This window comes from Giraffa tippelskirchi, chromosome 12 (genome assembly GCF_054371585.1).
Source record: "Giraffa tippelskirchi isolate mGirTip1 chromosome 12, T2T-mGirTip1v1.2.pri, whole genome shotgun sequence".
NCBI lineage: Eukaryota > Metazoa > Chordata > Mammalia > Artiodactyla > Giraffidae > Giraffa > Giraffa tippelskirchi.
The window spans coordinates 38542632-38559793 of NC_137286.1; the positions used below are offsets into that span (position 1 = coordinate 38542632).

The 17162-nt window shown below is 45.3% G+C and overlaps 1 protein-coding gene and 1 long non-coding RNA gene across 34 annotated transcripts in view; both read left to right on the forward strand.

Annotated features, from left to right (window-relative positions):
• The window catches only part of TJP1 (tight junction protein 1), a 338414-nt gene that overhangs the window by 91032 nt on the left and 230220 nt on the right, over window positions 1–17162 (forward strand). The window lies entirely within an intron of this gene.
• On the forward strand, window positions 265–7258 carry LOC145528345 (uncharacterized). The gene is made up of 2 exons (XR_014070310.1): window positions 265–376; window positions 6506–7258. It is a non-coding gene; the product is annotated as an uncharacterized LOC145528345 (long non-coding RNA).

Consider the following 17162-nt stretch of genomic DNA (forward strand, 5'->3'; position numbering starts at 1 on the left):
CTCAAAGGCAGGGAGCATGTCTTTTGTATTCCCCAGATGCTGAGCATGACAGGTCTATGCTCATTCAGTGTTTGTTGGTTGATTGTGTTGGTTAACTCTTTGCTTCAATAGCTGTGGTAGCTGAGTAGAGGAAAGCTGAGAGACCACTAAATGTTAAAGCTGAGGAGCAAAAGGACATGGAAAATAATGTCCCTCATTTAACATACCGGAGAAGGCAATGGCATCCCACTCCAGTACTCTTGCCTGGAAAATCCTATGGACGGAGGAGCCTGGTAGGCTTCAGTCCATGGGCTGGCAAAGAGTCAGGCACGACTGAATGACTTCACTTACACTTTTCACTTAAATGTATTGGAGAAGGAAATGGCAACTCACTCCAGTGTTCTTGCCTGGAGAATCCCAGGGATGGAGGAGCCCGGTGGGCTGCCGTCTCTGGGGTCGCACAGAGTTGGACACGACTGAAGCGACTTAGCAGCAGCAGCAACAGCAGCAGCATTAGCATTTGACATACAGGAAAAGGAAGCAGCTTCATATATTCGTTCCTGTTACGGGGAATATGCCTGAGCATGAAGCAATAAGGGGAACATTTTTTTTGAATAACCAAAGTAGATGTGGCGGTACTGATGGGGGTAGAGGAGGTAAGTGGTGGAGGTGGAGATGGAGGTGAGGGTCATGGTGATTAAGATGGTGGAGTAGTATTGATGATAGTGGAGGTGGAAGTGATAGTGGTGGTGGTGGTGGCAGAGGTGATGGTAATGGTGGTGATGGTCATGGTGTGGTGGTGATGGTAGTGATAGTGGAGGTGGTGGTGGTGGTAGAGGTGGTGAAGATGGTGGTAGATGTGGTGATGGTTAGTGGAGGTAACTGAGGTGGTAGTGGTGGTGGTGATGGAAGTGATGGTGGTAGTGGTGATGTAGTTGGTAGTGATGATTGTGGTGGCGATAGTGATGGTAGAAGTGGTGATGGTGATGGAACTGGTGATGGCGATGGAGATGGTGAAGATGATGTAGGTGGTGGTGGTGGTGGTGGAGGTGGTAGTAGTGTGGTGATGGAGTTGGTGGAGGTGGTTGTGGTGGTGGAGATGGTAGTTGCCGGAGTCCAGCCCCAGCAGGTCAGAGTTCCCTCAGGATGGACGGCGTTGGCGATACGAATGAGAAGACACAGCGAGTCTCGGTGTTTCCAAGTGTCTTCTGACTTTATTGTTTTTAAGACAGCTTTTATATTTTTAGTGGTACATAGAAACAAATGTAAAGTATAGAGTCATGCCAGATCAGCTCGATGGATCAGCAGTTTTTGATCCATATCGGAACCAGAACACTGTTTGTGTTTCTGAGTTATAAAAGGTTTAAAATTGTTTACATCATCTTCTGGCCCAGAGGCCTGCTAACATCTTGTGACTCTTTTATTGATAAAGGTTGATCAGCCAGGACACTTTTGTATCAGGCACAGCAGGAAAGAATTCATTAATAGAAAGTTTCAAGGTAAAACCTGTTTTCGGTAATTTACTCTATGCCTTGAGCTTAACAGAAAAGAATGTGGTTCCATAAAGTCTATAGTACAGCAAGCTGAAACAATATAGCACAAAGGTCAGTTCTTAGCAAAATCACCAGCTGAATTAACGATTGTCTTATTATTTGTATTAAAGCTAAACTTTTATTTATACAAATCTCTAATTGTTATGTTTTCATTATATAGGCTAAATACGTTAAGAGTAGAAAAGGCATAATGAGTAAGTATAGACTAAGTTACAGTTTTATAAAGCAACATTTCTTATATTTTCTAACAAGCCTTTCTTTCCTACAAAGGGCTCTGTGCCCATTGGGGCTTTCTGTGTGGAGGCTCTCAATGCTGTTCTGTTGTTAAGGGGCAGTCAAGCACATTAGCTCCAAAGGCACAGGTACATTTATTAAACAAACCAATATGCTAGCAAGAGGAATTTAGATTAGCATATTTTATATCCCAGATAATTTTATTTAGGGTGCTACCGTTCAGGGGCCTTATCGATTGAGATTTCAGATTGATCTATTTTAGAAGAGAATCAGGAAAAGCCTTTTTTCTAAGTCGCAGAAAATAAGAAGAGGTTTATTGTAGCCAACATCAGAAAGATAGATATCATCTTTAAGGTGAGTGCTGAGGCAGCCTTCCGAGAATCCCTGAGGGCTGAGAAGCCGTGCTCAGTCAGCCCTCTACCTCATGACTCTGTCATGGGTGGGATCTCGTGAGCTGGCTCCCGGCAGGTAGTGGTATGGTGATGGAGGTGGTGTTATGGTGATGGAGGTGGTGATGGTGATGATTGTGGTGGTGGTGGTATGATAGTTGTTGTGGCAGTGAAGTGGAGGTGTGATGGTGGTAGAGGTGATGGAGGTAATAATGGTGGTGGCAGTAATTGTGGAGGTGATGGTGATGGATAGTGTTGGTAGGTGGAGGTGATGGTGATGGTAGTGGTACAGGTGGTGGTGGTGATGGTGGTGATTGTGGTGTAGATGATGGTAATGGAGATGATGGAGGTAGTGATGGTGGAGGTTGTGGTGGTGGAGGTGATGGTGGTGGTGGAGGAGATGATTATGGCAGCTACTGTTCTCAAAATTGCCATGTCCTTCACATTTTGAGACAGTGAAAATGTTCCTGATTGCATGTTAAACACTGACTCAGAGTAGCCTAAACTTTCAGGATGTTTATCAGTTCACATTCCTAGAGGTGCAGAATCTAGTGGGGTGATCTTCAGGACTCACTGAATCAGTGGATCCAGTTCCATTGTCCTGGAATCTTGGTCTCCTCTCCCCTCTGCGTGGACTTTATCAGTAGGATCGTCACATGATGAGTGTGGCACAGACCTCACATCTACATGGATGAAGTCCAAAAGGAGGGGAGTCTCTCATACAAGCCTGGTAACCCTCCCCTGGAGCTCCCTTTACCTCTTCCCATTTCTCTCATCAGCCCGTTTCCTGGACCAGGATTTGGCAAATGATGTGTATTGATTTGCTTAGTTTGGGCTCTTTGACCAAAGAACTGCCAAAAAAAAAAAAAAAATCCATAAACAATAGCTATATGAATGTAAGAATTTATTTATCATTTATTAATGTTATTTATAACAGTAATAAAATCAGCTGCCAAGGATTTTTCTCAGTAGGCTTCTAAGGTAGGCAGTCATGGGCCCAGCAGCCCTCTCCTGTGATAAGACCCAGCTCTCTCCACCTGTGCAGGCCCACTCAGTCTGTAGGCCTGGGTCCTCAGGCTTGTCTCCTATAGCCTCTGCGTAGCTGCTGCAAGACTGCCCTCATATCTTGTGTTTCCATTGAGAAGCACAGGCCAGCCTAAAGGGGCAGACTTTGTCCCCAGGAAGCTTTGTCCAGTTATTTCAGAGGAGATCACGTTCACTTAGGGATGTCCTCCTATATCTCATTGGCAGGAACTGTGTCATGTTATCCTCCCCAGTTCTGAGGAAGGATAAGAAGTGGGAAGTGTTGGTAGCACAGAGCTACAGGGGATAAAGTAAGGTTCTGCTGGTGAGGAAGAAGGAGGAAGTGGGCATTGTGTCAGTAACTGGCAAGGTCCACTTACATACCCTTGCAGGTCTGGAGCTCACCACTGTACAGACCAGACAGTTAATGCTTAATTAAAGCCAAATTGAAGGGGTTAAGTTACGATGGATCTGGTGTTCTGTGAAAGGTGTGTGTGCCCCAGCCTCAGTGTGATGTCCCAGGAGAAGATGTGTGATTGTGAGGCTTCTGCATAGTCAAGACCCATACGGTTCATGACATTGTACAGGAGGTGGTGATCAAAACCATCCCCAAGAAAAATGCAAAAGGCAAACTGGCTGTCTGAGGAGGCCTTACAAGTAGCTGAGAAGAGACACGAAAGGCAAAGGAGAAAAGGAAAGATACACCCATCTGAATGCAGAATTCCAAAGAAGAGCAAGGGAGATAAGAAAGCCTTCCTAAGTGAATCAGGGCAAAGAAATAGAGGAAAACAATAGAATGGGAAAGGCTAGAGAGCTCTTCAAGAAAATTAGATACCAAGGGAACATTTCATGCAAAAATGGGCACAATAAAGGACAGAAACAGTATGGACATAACAAAAGCAGAAGATATTAAGACTAGGTAGCAAGAATACACAGAAAAACTATACAAAAAAGATCTTCATGACCCAGATAACCACTGTGGTGTGATCACTCACCTAGAGCCAGACTTTCTGGAGTGCAAAGTCAGTTGGGCTTAGGAAGCATCACTATGGGCAAAGCTAGTGGAGGTGATGAAATTCCAGCTGAGCTATTTCAAATCCTAAAAGATGATGCTGTGAAAGTGCTGCACTCAACATGCCAGCAAATTTGGAAAACTCAGCAGTGGCCACAGGACTGGAAAAGGTCAGTTTTCATTCCAATCCCAAAGAAGGGCAATGCCAAAGAATGTTCAAACTACCACACAATTGCACTCATCTCACACGCTAGTAAAGTAATGCTCAAAATTCTCCAAGCCAGGCTCCAACAGTACATGAACGGTGACCTTCCAGATGTTCAAGCTGGTTTTAGAAAAGGCAGAGGAACCAGAGATCAAATTGCCAACATCTGTTGGATCAAAGAAAAAGCAAGAGAGTTCCAGAAATACATCTACTTCTGCTTCATTGACTACACTAAATCCTTTGACTGTGTGGATCACAATAAACTGTGGAGAATTCTTAAAGAGATGGGAATACCAGACTGCCTTACCTGCCTCCTGAGAAACCTATGTGCAGGTCAAGAAGCAACAGTTAGGACCAGATGTGGAACAAGGAACTGGTTCTAAATTGAGAAAGGAATACGTCAAGGCTGTGTATTGTCACCCTGCTTATTTAACTTATATGCAGAGTACAATGCAAAATGTGAGGATGGATGAAGCTCAAGCTAGAATCAAGATTGCCAGGAGAAATATCAATAACCTCAGATAATGCGGTGACACCACCCTTACACCAAAAGTGAGGAAGATCTTTTGATGAAGAGACTCTTGATGAAGGTGAAAGAGGAGAGTGGAAAAGCTGGCCTAAAACTCAACATTCAAAAAACTAAGATCATGGCATCCAGTCTCATCACTTCATGGCAAATAGATGGGGAAACAATGAAAACAGTGACAGACTTTATTTTCTTGGGCTTCAAAATCACTGCAGATGGTAACTGCAGCCATGAAATTAAAAGACGGTTGCTCCTTGGGAGAAAAGCTATGACAAACCTAGACAGCGTATTAAAAACAGAGACATTACTTTGCCAACACAGGTCCATCTAGTCAAAGCTATGGTTTTTCCAATAGTCATGTATGGATGTGAGAGTTAGACTATAAAGAAAGCTGAACACTGAAGAATTGATGCTTTTGAACTGTGGTGTTGGAGAAGACTCTTGAGAGTCCCTTGGACTGCAAGGAGATCAAACCAGTCAATCCTGAAGGAACTCAATCCTGAATATTTATTAGAAGGACTGATGCTGAAGCTCCAGTCCTTTGGCCACCTGATGCGAAGAGCTGACTCACTGGAAAAGACCCTGATGCTGGGAAAAATTGGAGGCAGGAGAGAAGGGGATGACAGAGGACAAAATGGCTGGATGGCATCACCAACTCAATGGACATGAGTTTGAGCAAACTCTGGGAGTTGGTGAAGGACAGCGAAGCCTGGCGTGCTGCAGTTCATGGGGTTGCAAAGAGTCGGACATGACTGAGCGACTGAGCAGCAACAGCAACAATACAGTCATGAACCCATTGTCCCAGAGCACTCACAAAATAAGGTGACTTATTTCTGTTTTCCAGATAAAGTGGTCTGGTTACATTTCAGTCAGCCTGCTGCTGCTGCTGCTGCTGCTAAATCACTTCAGTCATGTCCAACCCTGTGCGACCCCATAGATGGCAGCCCACCAGGCTCCCCCGTCCCTGGGATTCTCCAGGCAAGAACACTGGAGTGGGTTGCCATTTCCTTCTCCAATGCATGAAAGTGAAAAGTGAAAGTGAAGTCGCTTAGTCATGTCCAACTCCTAGCCACCCCATGGACTATAGCCTACCAGGCTCCTCCATCCATGGGATTTTCCAGGCAAGAGTACTGCAGTTGGGTGCCATTGCCTTCTCTGTCAGTCAGCCTGCTAGTATGCAATGCTTGAAGTTATGAAATTCTTGAAACTCATTCTTAATTTAGGGCATTTGCATAATTTCAGATTTGTGTATGAAGTGGGGCCATTAATATTTTATGTTGCATGATTTAGATTTGCACCACTAAAATTTGCTTAGCATGTCATCAAATTATGTTCAGTTTAAGACAGTAAAGTATATAATGCATTTTTTAAAAAAATTACATAACCATATGGTTAAAATATAAGATTTTGTGCCTGATATGGTACTTGGGTCTGACTTCTCTATCCAAAACAAAGTGTTCCCTAGGTTCTACCTCATTCCATCAAGTCTCTGTTTTCACAATGCAGCCTCGCAAGGATCTCTTGTATCATCGTTTATGTTTACTCATCGCCTCACTTGGAGAAGGAAATGGCAACCCACTCCAGTATTCTTGCCTGGAGAAGCCCAGGGACGGAGGAGCCTGGTAGGCTGCCGTCTATGGGGTTGTGCAGAGTCGGACACGACTGATGTGACTTGGCAGCAGCAGCAGCAGCATTGCCTCACTAGTTTCAAAGATGGATCATGTGTCATTAAACTAGAGAGCTTCATAATGCCTGGCATAATGTTAAGGACTTTGTGGAGCTCAGGGCAAATATTTATTGAGTGAAGGAAGAGATTTCATTAGGTGGATCAATGGCCTGGCTGACAGATGGGCCAGAAGGAGGCACTGTGAATGAAAATGGAAACCACAACTTGCAAAACATAAACTGTGCTCAACCATACCATGGTGGCCACCACAGACCGTGTTTAGGCTCTTAACACCTGTCCATACAGACCCAAACATCCATAGAGGTCTGACAGTTACTCCTCAAACTCTCCTGAGCTCTGAAGATAAACCACCAACTAGTCCAGCTTCCCTCTGGTTTATAAATTCTGACTGGTATTTGCCAGAACCATGCAGTGACCCACTCTTGCCTCATCCCTCCCCAGGTGCTCTGAGAGCCCTTAACCCTTGTCACCTCCCACCTCCCACCCTGTTGCCCTCCCTCTCCCCTGCCATAGAGATATTTAGGGTTCCTTGTGACTGCAGTAAGTTCACAGACCTCACTCTGTTTGTCCACAGGTGTGTCTGGAGGTCTTGACTGTTGGGCTTTGTCAGATGTAAGGAAAGGAGAGATTAAAAAAAATACTAGAATAAATAATAGGAAGAATTTTTAAATGTTACTTTGAAATATTTTTAAACTTGAAGAAAAATTATAACAGTACAGAGAACGGCCATAACAAATCTCCCAAATTTCCCAACTGATAACATTTCATAGTGTTTGTTCCACTGCCCCGCTCTTTACATAGAGGTATGTATGTGTGTGTGTGAATACATGCCTTGTCACTAGTCTTTTGCTGAACACTTGAGAGCAAGCTGTAGATACGATGTCCCACAACCTCTGAACTCTTTTGGGTTTAGTTCCCCCACACTAGCCTTTCCCTGCCTAATCACGATGCAGCCCATATAACCAAGGCAGAAAGTCAGCACTGTCAGGGCAGTTCTGTCCAGTCCACATCTCCCATCCAAACATGCATCATTTCTGGGTGTCGTATCTCCTTATTGGCAGTTTGAAAGAATCCTCATCCACGGTCTGTTCTGTGTTTCCTCATGACCAACCTCAGGTTCTGTGCTCGAGCAGAAACAGTCTGTCCTCACTAGTTCAGGCTCCCTGAGTGGCTGCATCACTGGATGCCTATGTGCTGTGGCCGGTCCCGGCCCTCCCTGGGAAGGAACATGGCTGGAGGGTACAGAGATCCACCAGAATTACCACCCAAAGCAGTTTCCCAGAGTCAGAGTATTCAGCTTGGGGAACAGAAGGGTCTGGCTATTGGAACTTCTGTGGTGGTCCAGAGGCTGAGACTCTGTGCTCCCAATGCAGGGGACCTGGTTCAGTCTCTGATTAGGGAACCAGATCCCACATGCCCCAGCTAAAGATCCCCCATGCTGTAACTAAGACCCAGTACAGCCAATTGAATATTGGGGAAAAAAAAAAAAAATCAAGTTGCCAATGTGACTTCATGACTTCCATTGACCAGTCTGAATGCAGTTGCCCGTTGACAACCAGTTAGTAGGAGCTGCATTGTCTGTAATGGTCACTTCTCCATTAAACTGTGAATGTCCAGATATTTCTAAGGGACTCTTATAGACAGTCTTACAAGGACTTTCTGGATGGTTAATAAACACAGCAGCTCCAAGCACTCTTGTTCTTGTAACATTGTCAGCCTGTCTTTATCCAGCAGGCTTTTTGGATTGCTTTTGGAGCTCAGAATTTTGTCTCCATCTTGGACCTTTGCTGATACCCCTTATCTCTTCAGAGTTTCTTTTCACAAGCAACTGCTAGTTAGAAAGTTTGTTGGCTCTAGTTTTAGGCAGGATTTTATTTGCCAGAACTGAGGAGAAAACAGGGTCCTTTTAGAAATTTAGGTCTTAAGGAAAAAATATAAAAAATACGATTTCCAAGAACTGAATGAGAAGCCTTTGGATGGAGGGAAGCAGAACACGGTGTATATATTTGAGCAAACTGGGTAGAAGCCAGAGACTCAGAGAAATTGGCCAGTGAGAAATTCCCAACTGGTGAATTGACCGTGTGTGTGCTAAGTCGCTTCACTCACGTCCAACTCTCTGCATCCCCATGGACTGTAGCCTACCAGGCTCCTCTGTCCATGGGATTCTCCAGGCAAGAATACTGTGGGTTGCCATGCCCTCCTCCAGGGGATCTTCCCTACCCAGGGATTGAAATCTTGTCTCTTCTGTCTTCCGCGTTGACAGGTGGGTTCTTTACCACTAGCGCCACCTGGGAAGCATGGAGAAGCCTTTAGTTTTCTGCATTAGTTCGTGTTTCAGTCTCAGGAAAGCCGCTCCTGGATTTTGCCTGACCATCTCCCTCAAGGGCAGGACTTTTGTCCTTTTGTGGGCAGGACTGGAGGCCAGTGGCCGCTTTTCGGTCCAGCTCTCCAGTCACTGCCCGCCCTATGGCCTCACTTCTGTTCATGCAGAGCAAGACACTAGCCCACAGCAGAACACTCCTGAGCCTTGTGTTCGGTTCATCTGGAACTCCTCTCTTCCACACCTTTCTCTCTCTCTCTCTCTCTCTCTCTCTCACACACACACACACACACACCCACACACACACACACACACCATTACCACCACCACCATCTCATCTGCCTTTAAATGGTCTCAATTTAATAGAGAAGGCAGAAATGTCAACAACATCACTGCACCATGGACAGTAGTAGAGGCCATGCTCATCCCTGCCTGGCACAGAAGAGAATCACCAAGAACTGACCTGGAACTGGACCTGAAGGAGGCATCTGACTTTGTGAGCAGGGAGGTGGGGGGTGTCCCCAGGTTGAGGGAGCTGAGCAGGGAATGGGGACGAGCTGGGAGCTGCCAGGGCTTTGTGAGGGACCCCAGGTTGTTCTGAGCCTGGAGCTCTGCAGAGCCCCACCCTCCCCGCCAGCCTGGAGTTCCATGTTCACCTATTCGACTTCGGGAGGGCAGGGGAACAGGCTCCATTTCACTGGGGAGAAAGGATTCTGTTATGAGGATGCTTCTGGGAACTAAGAGGGCTAAAGCTTGAACCACAGAGCATGGCCAGGTCAAGGATGGGGCACAGGAGGGGAGCGAGGAGAGGACATTTGTGGATGGGTGTTAGCTGAGGAGGACAGTTTCCAGAAAGGAGTAAATGACCTGCAGTTACGTGGAGGAGGGGAAAAGACCTGCCTGTGGTCAGAGAGGGTCACTTAAGGAGTGGGAACCAGAGTTTGTCTTTTTATCTTGAGAAGAGAAATAGTGTAATTATTTTGTACCGTCACAGAACAAAGAGCCATGTCATGGACGCTGACAGTTGTACCATCTTCTTGACAGCACCTCCTCCAGGGCTATGAGAGGGCCCAGGGCAGTGGAACTCAGCCTCTACGTTCTATACTTATGGTGGCGAGTAGGGTAGGGAGGGGAGCGTTTGGGGGTTGCTGGTGATGTTAGCCAAGGACAGTGGGATGACAGGCAGGCAGGGCAAAAGAGGTTGAAATTATAGAAATAAAAAGATTATTTTCATGTGTGCTGAATGAGTAAATTTATGGAAATAATTCTTTTTTTACCTAAAATGGAAGAAAAGCTATGACAAACGTAGACAGCATATTAAAAAGCAGAGACATTACTTTGCTGATAAAGGTTCGTCTAGTCAAAGCTATAGTTTTTCCAGTAGTCATGTATGGATGTGAGAGTTGGGCCATAAAGAAAGCTGAGCAGCGAAGAATTGATGCTTTTGAACTGTGGTGTTGGAGAAGAGTCCAAGAGAGTCCAAGACTCTCAAGAGTCCCTTGGTCTGCAAGGAGATCCAACCAGTCCATCCTAAAGGAAATCAGTCCTGAATATTCATTGGAAGGACTGATGCTGAAGCTGAAGCTTCCTTTGGCCACCTGAAGCAAAGAACTGACTCGTTAGAAAAGACCCTGATGGTGGGAAAGATTGTAGGCAGGAGGAGAAGGGGACGACAGAGGATGAGATGGCTGGATGGCATTACCAACTTGATGGACATGAGTTTTAGCAAGCTCTAGAAATTGGTAATGGACAGGGAAACCTGGCGTGATGCAGTCCATGGAGTCACAAAGAGTTGGACATCACTGAGTGACTGAACTGATTGACCTGAAATGGATCTGTTTCAGGTTTTTAGAAATGATCTTGTTTTATTACTTTTAACTCAAGGAACTGAGTCATTTGATGTCCATATTTGTCGCTGAACAGAATAAATAATCTCTGAAAAAAAATAACAACATAGTGTACCTGTGTCTGTGTGCACACACACTGTAATTTCAAGGATATGTAGAAATTGGTTACCTGGTTATTATGTGACATTTTTTTCTTTTTTAAATTATGAAAGTATGATAACCCATTTACAGGCAACTTGGAAAATACAGAACAAGGTTACATATAGTTCTACTATAACAATTATTTTTTTAAGTAGATAAGATTTTTAGTTGAAGTTTCAATATCAAACTCTCAAAAATTAGTGAATAGACAGAAAAGTAGAAGGTTATAGTAGACCTGAAAAGCACTATGAACCAATTCAATGTAGTTAGGATTCATATGATTTTCACACAACAGTAGGATATAAATTTTGTTTAAGTTCCTATAGGCTATAAACCGGGAGAAACTGGATATAAAACTAGGTGCCAAAATTTCATGGTCTAAAGGTATTGAAATCATATGGAATCTGTTCTCTTATCACTGTGGAATTATGTTAGAAATCATATCAAGAGCTATTTGAAAATGCCCCACATATTTTCAAGTGCAGTGTGACATCTACCAAGAGAGATCTTTGACTTAGCCATTGAAAGCCTCAGTAAAGTGTGAATGTTAGTCACTCAGTCATGACTGACTCTTTGCAACCCCATGGACCGTAGCCCACAAGTCTCCTCTGTCCATAGGATTTTTCAGGCAAGAATACTGGAGTGGGTTGCCATTTCCTTCTCCAGAGGATCTTCCCGACCCAGGGATCGAACCCAGGTCTCCCGCATTGTGGGCAGACCCTTTACCATCTGAGCCACCAGCGAAGTGCAAAAGACTTCAGTAAAGTTAAAAGACTGAAAAAGCACAGGGAGTGATTGCAGAGTTGCTGTTGTTCTTCAGTTGCTATGTGGTGTGCCGCTTTCTGTGACCCTGTAGACCGCAACATTTTAAATTGAAATTTCAAAATTTCTCATTTCAAGATGAGAAATTAATATCAAAGATACTTAAAAAACCCCATATATTTGGAAATTGTCCACTTTTAAATGATGGATGTGTCTAAGAAACCATAACAAGGAAAATTAGAAAATATCTGTAACAGAATAAAAAGGAAAAGAGAATTTACCCAAATTTGTTGCATGCAACCAAAGCTGCTGAGTGTTAGAAGGAGAAATGAAAGATTCAGAATGTGTAGTTTGCTGTCTCTGCTGTTTGCTATCTTTGGGATGCCCACATTTGTGGTCACTCAGTAGTCAATAGTGAGGGCTATTGACTGTGGGCCTGGTATAGGAGGTGCCAACTCTTGGACTGAGCTGGGGCGGCCCTAAGAGGACAGCAGGCGGAGAGGAGGCCTTTGGTGTCCTCGGTGCTTCTTCACTGTGTCCTTTCTGGTGGAGGGTGTGGAGGGTAACGCCAGAGTCACTTTCCTTCAGTGGTAACTTCATAGATCATAGGAGGGCTTGCTCTTCAGAGCCTGTCTGGGTGCGGCCACAAGACCCAGTCCTGCCTAATCTCTATGTGGCCTGTTTGTTCTGGAAACCACCTCTGCTCTGAGAGTCCCCCATGGGCTTGGAGCTGGCTCTCACCTTCAGAGGTGTTGAGAGCCTGCCCGCAAGGTGGACAGGGGCACAGGACAGATGGGATGTGGGGCTGGTGGGCAGACGTTGGTGGCTGAGGGCTCTGCCTTGGGAGAAGACTGAAGCATGACAGGAGAGGCCCAGGCAGCTGGAAGGGCGGGTCCCAGCCCACAAACCTGGTCCAGAGCAGAGGAGGAACACAGCAGGGCCAGGACACTGGGACGTCCTGTAGGCCCCAGGATCAGAGGAAGTCATCTATGACCTTTACATACAACTTTACTGTTAATGAAAAGGTCGTAGATATCGCACACAACCTTTTCTGTATTGCACTGGCAGTAAAATACAGGTGTGAGCAGGGAAGATATCCATTAACTGGGGCTCAGATCTTGAAAATCAGCATTGGCTGAAGCCCCTGAGGGCCGCTCCACGAGGCAGCTGTGGGCCTGGCAGCTGCTTCCCTTTGGGGCAGCTACCTGCATGTGGTCACCAGGTCCAGGACACTGGGCCTAAGCCTGGGCAGAGAGTCTGGTAGGAGACTGTTTTCTGGATCTTTCTACAGAACGTGTGGCCTTCTCCCTGCTGCCTGGGCAGGATAGCTGGTGGCCACTTGGGGGCAGGGCTCCCCAGCAAGTGACCTGCCACCCGGGAGGACTGCCCACTGGGGCCTTGCTGCCTGAAAAGTTCCTTCTTCCTACTTCCTGCCTGTCGCAACTCTGCTTATATTTGTGACTGGTGGACTTTAAGATGGAAATGAAAGTGGAAGGCCTTTCCACCTGTAAGGTGTTTGTTGTTTGAGTCTCTGGAAGCTGTTGGTAGTTAGAAGGTGCTGCTGAGGGCAGAGAAGAGTACAGGGCCACCCTGTGCTTGTCTACAGGTGACTTACATGCCAGGGACTCTGATAATTGAGGATAGCTGCAGCAGGATGACAGCAGTGGCTCTGTTTTCTTCTTTGGGATGAAAAATGAAAGGGACTCTGCTGTCTGGAAGAAGTCAACTATTTTCTTGATTGCTTTTAAAAAAGCAACTTAGTTGAAATTCTTTGAAACTAGCTATATACCTGTACTCCAAACATGATTTTAGCTTTCAGTTGTTTTAAAAATCATATTTTGATAGTCATTTCCATTTTTGTAAGCATTTATTATGGGAACCATCTTTGTAAGCATTTATTAACTTTGTTTTTCCATTCTCTATTGTGTATTAAATTTTGAAAGATGTATTATAATTAGAGAATGAAAATCATGAACTAGATTTTAAAATATTTTAGTTTTTCCCTTTTGCTCTTACTATATACTTTGAGTTACTGCATTTTATTTCAATAACTCATAATCACTGGCATTTTCCTACTATTTTGGCATGAGAATTCATTTTCAGAATTTTGGAAATTATATAATTCAGCATGTTCTTATTGCTACTGTTCATATTTTAAAAATCTTAACCTTTGGCTTCCACATAAATGTGGTTCTTTGTACATGTCCTGTAAAACAAGCACACCATGTATTCTGTGTTCACAGCAGAATGTTTAGCGGACTGTGTAATTTTAAATGGTTCAAATGTTTATGTTTTCCTCCTTGAAACTGTTAGTGAGGTACAGTGAGATTGGCAAGACCTGCTAACGCTTTGAGGCAGCCGTATTTTATTTCATCTAAATTTTGTTTTTGCGTAACACTTGGATTTAGCGTCTGATAATTAGATTTCTTTCTAGTGAAGAGATGTGCTCTTCCTTTCACTTTCTCATGTTTAGGTGCATTTTGAGCAGGGCACAAGAACAGCCTTGCTGAAGAAGTAGCATTCCCAAGACCGTCCTGTAGGAGAGGACAGAGTCTGGCTGTGCCGTTTCCTGACTTACTCTCCAGATGATGGTGTGTTCAGCGTGTCTCTGTCATTTTGTATCTTGGACTGCGTCAGGCATTAGCATTGTCTGTTTTAGGTTGTATACTTATTGTTTCCTTTGCACATCACATGCAGATGGTATCTGATAACTGCTTTTTTAATTAAAAAAAATTTTTTTTGGCTGCACTAGGTCTTTTTTGCTGCATGGGCTTTTCTCTAGTTGTGGGGAGTGAGGACTACTCTCTAGTTGCAGTTCCCAGGCTCTTCATTGCAGTGGCTTTTCTTGTGATAGAGCACAGGCTCTAGGGCATGTGGGCTTCAGTGGTTGTGGTGCAGGGTCTTAGTTGCCCTGCGGTCAATGGGATGCTACCAAACCAGGATTGAACCCATGTTCCCTGCATTAGCAGGCAGATTCTTAACCACTGGACCACCAGGGAAGTCCTAGATACCTGCTTTTTGAAGTTATTAAATTCTGCTTTGTGGTGCGGTCATGAAGAAGTAACAATAATGCCTGTGGGTTTTAGCATGCTGGGTTTTTCTTCATTTTAATTTCATAAGATACAATATATAAAGTTATAGCTAACTTTCTCTGTATTTTCTCAAATTTATTTTGGATCATTTTTTTAAAAAAATCATATCAGTTCCTTTGTTTGGAGGGTAAAAAATGAGACAATAGAGAATTTATCCAGTGGAAACCAGTATATTTGTAAGCCTGTGTTTGTGTGTGTGTATGTACTCATTTGTGTCCAACTCTTTTGTGACCCCGTTGGACTATAGCCCACCAGGCTCCTCTGTCCATGGGATTTCCCAAGCAAGAATACTGGAGTGGGTTGCCATTTCTTCCTCCAGGGGATCTTCCCAACCCAGGGATTGAACCCAAGTCTCCTGAATCTCCTGCATTGCAGGTGACTCTTAACTCACTGAGCCACCAGTTAACCCCCTTGTAAGCCTAAGACTCCCTAAATCTTTGTTCAGGGCCTGACTTTCCAGTTTATGACCACCTGATGGTAACCTTTTCTTCTTTGTTTTTGGCAGAACAGTTTCGCATATTCTGTACCCTTAAAATGATGATCTTCTCTGAGCATAAACCATAGAGCATTCATTGTTATATATAATATATGATGATGAAATGTAATGGGGTCTGTAATAGTGTCGTTTGCTCAACACTGAGGAATAGTATAGATTTCAGAATCTGGTTATACCACTTTGTGTTGTTATTTAGTCTTTCAGTCATGTCCGACTCTTTGTGACCCCCATGGACTATAGCCCGCCAGGCTCCTCTGTCCATGAAATTTCCCAGGCAAGAGTACTGGAGTGGGTTACCATTCCCTTCTCTGGGGGATCTTCCTGACCCAGGGATCAAACCCAAGTCTCCTTCATTGGCAGGTGGGTTCTTTACCACTGAGCCACCAGGGAAGCCCTGGTTGTAACGCTTACCAGAACTTAAAATATGTAGTGAATGAAATGGCTGGCTGTTGTGGCATGGGTGTTTGCCATAGATTTGATGAGAGATGGCTTGGAGATGGTAGAAAATAAAAGGAACAAAGAAGCCAGGGGTGAGAAGACCAGCTGAACTGCAGCAGGACAGCCCGTGTCCCGTGTGCATAGTCTTAACTGTCCACCCAGGTAGAGCTGCCTAAAGGCCAGGCTTTTATTCAGCTCTCAAGTATAGTGATGTGAAGTTGAGGTGAAGGGACCCCTACTAATTCCTGGGGTTAAGATGGAGTCAGAACCCTCAGCAGAAAAAGCTGGTTCTTTGTCAGAACATTGGTTAGAAGCAAGTGCAGTCACTGGGTGTCCAGGGTCACCTGCCATCCCAGCAGGTGGCCAAGTCCCAACTGAAACCAGGTCATGGGTGAGGTGATCAGAGCTGCTGATGTGAGAAAAAAGCCTCAATTTGGGGAGCCAGTGTGTGGTCCGCTTGATCCCACAGGATGGCTGGAGGCTTGATCAGTGGCCCAGGGATGAGAATAGTCAGCGTATACAGGAAAGAGCAGGGGAGCCATCTACTGACAAACGATATGGTGAAGGTTGAGCATACCGTTGTGTTAGTACTTGGTGAGTGTTAAACCTACTCTGCAGAAGTTTGTCATTTTCAATATATGCCATTTTGTAGAAATGGGAGAGTGTTGAGCATCTTTCTATGCCTGGGGGATCCGTTGGAGTTACTGGGGCAGGAGAGGGGAGCAGGAACAGAGATAGAGGGCTCTGCTGCTGCAGGGGGTCGGGTGGGTGGGATTCACAGCACAGAGTAAGGACCGCCGCCCCACAGAGGAGAGCTGAATAGTGTGCACAGAGCAAGGTGGGCTGGGAGGGCATGGAAAGCACCAGTCAGGAGGAAGGGGTGGGTGAGCTTCTGAGGAGAGGTGATGATGCAGGGTTGCTGCTGAGGGACGGAAGGAGAGGGAAGTGACTGGGAGTGTGAGCAGGGATTGCAGGCATGGTTGAGGGACCCAGAGGTCAGAGACCATGACTGCAGGGGCGGCGGGCCTGTGTGATGCTCTCCAGACGGGCTCTGCAGCCTGGCGCAGCAGGCTGGCCGGTCTAGAAGAGACCGAGTGGGGAGAATTGAAGTTCTAGATGAGAGGATGATAGAGATGATGGCCCCTGGGGCCAGAGTGATAATGCAAGGATGTGAAGTCAGAAGAGAGAGTGTTGGCGGGCCTAGTGGAGAATTCAGGAGCTTTGGCTGGAGTGCCGGGCGTAGAAGTTTAAGAAGTTGTCAGGGGAGCAGTGGCACCGAGACCAGGTGTGGCTCTGGAAGGGACAGTTGGAATGGAGTGGGGGTCAGGGTCTTTCCTCCATGAAGGGAGCTGATTACGTTGTTTGGAGTGACCACAGGCCGTGAAATGGCCATTCCCAACTGTCCTCTCCTGGTTGTGTTAACACCGCTCTGGATGGTGCTTGTAAAGCCACCTGCAC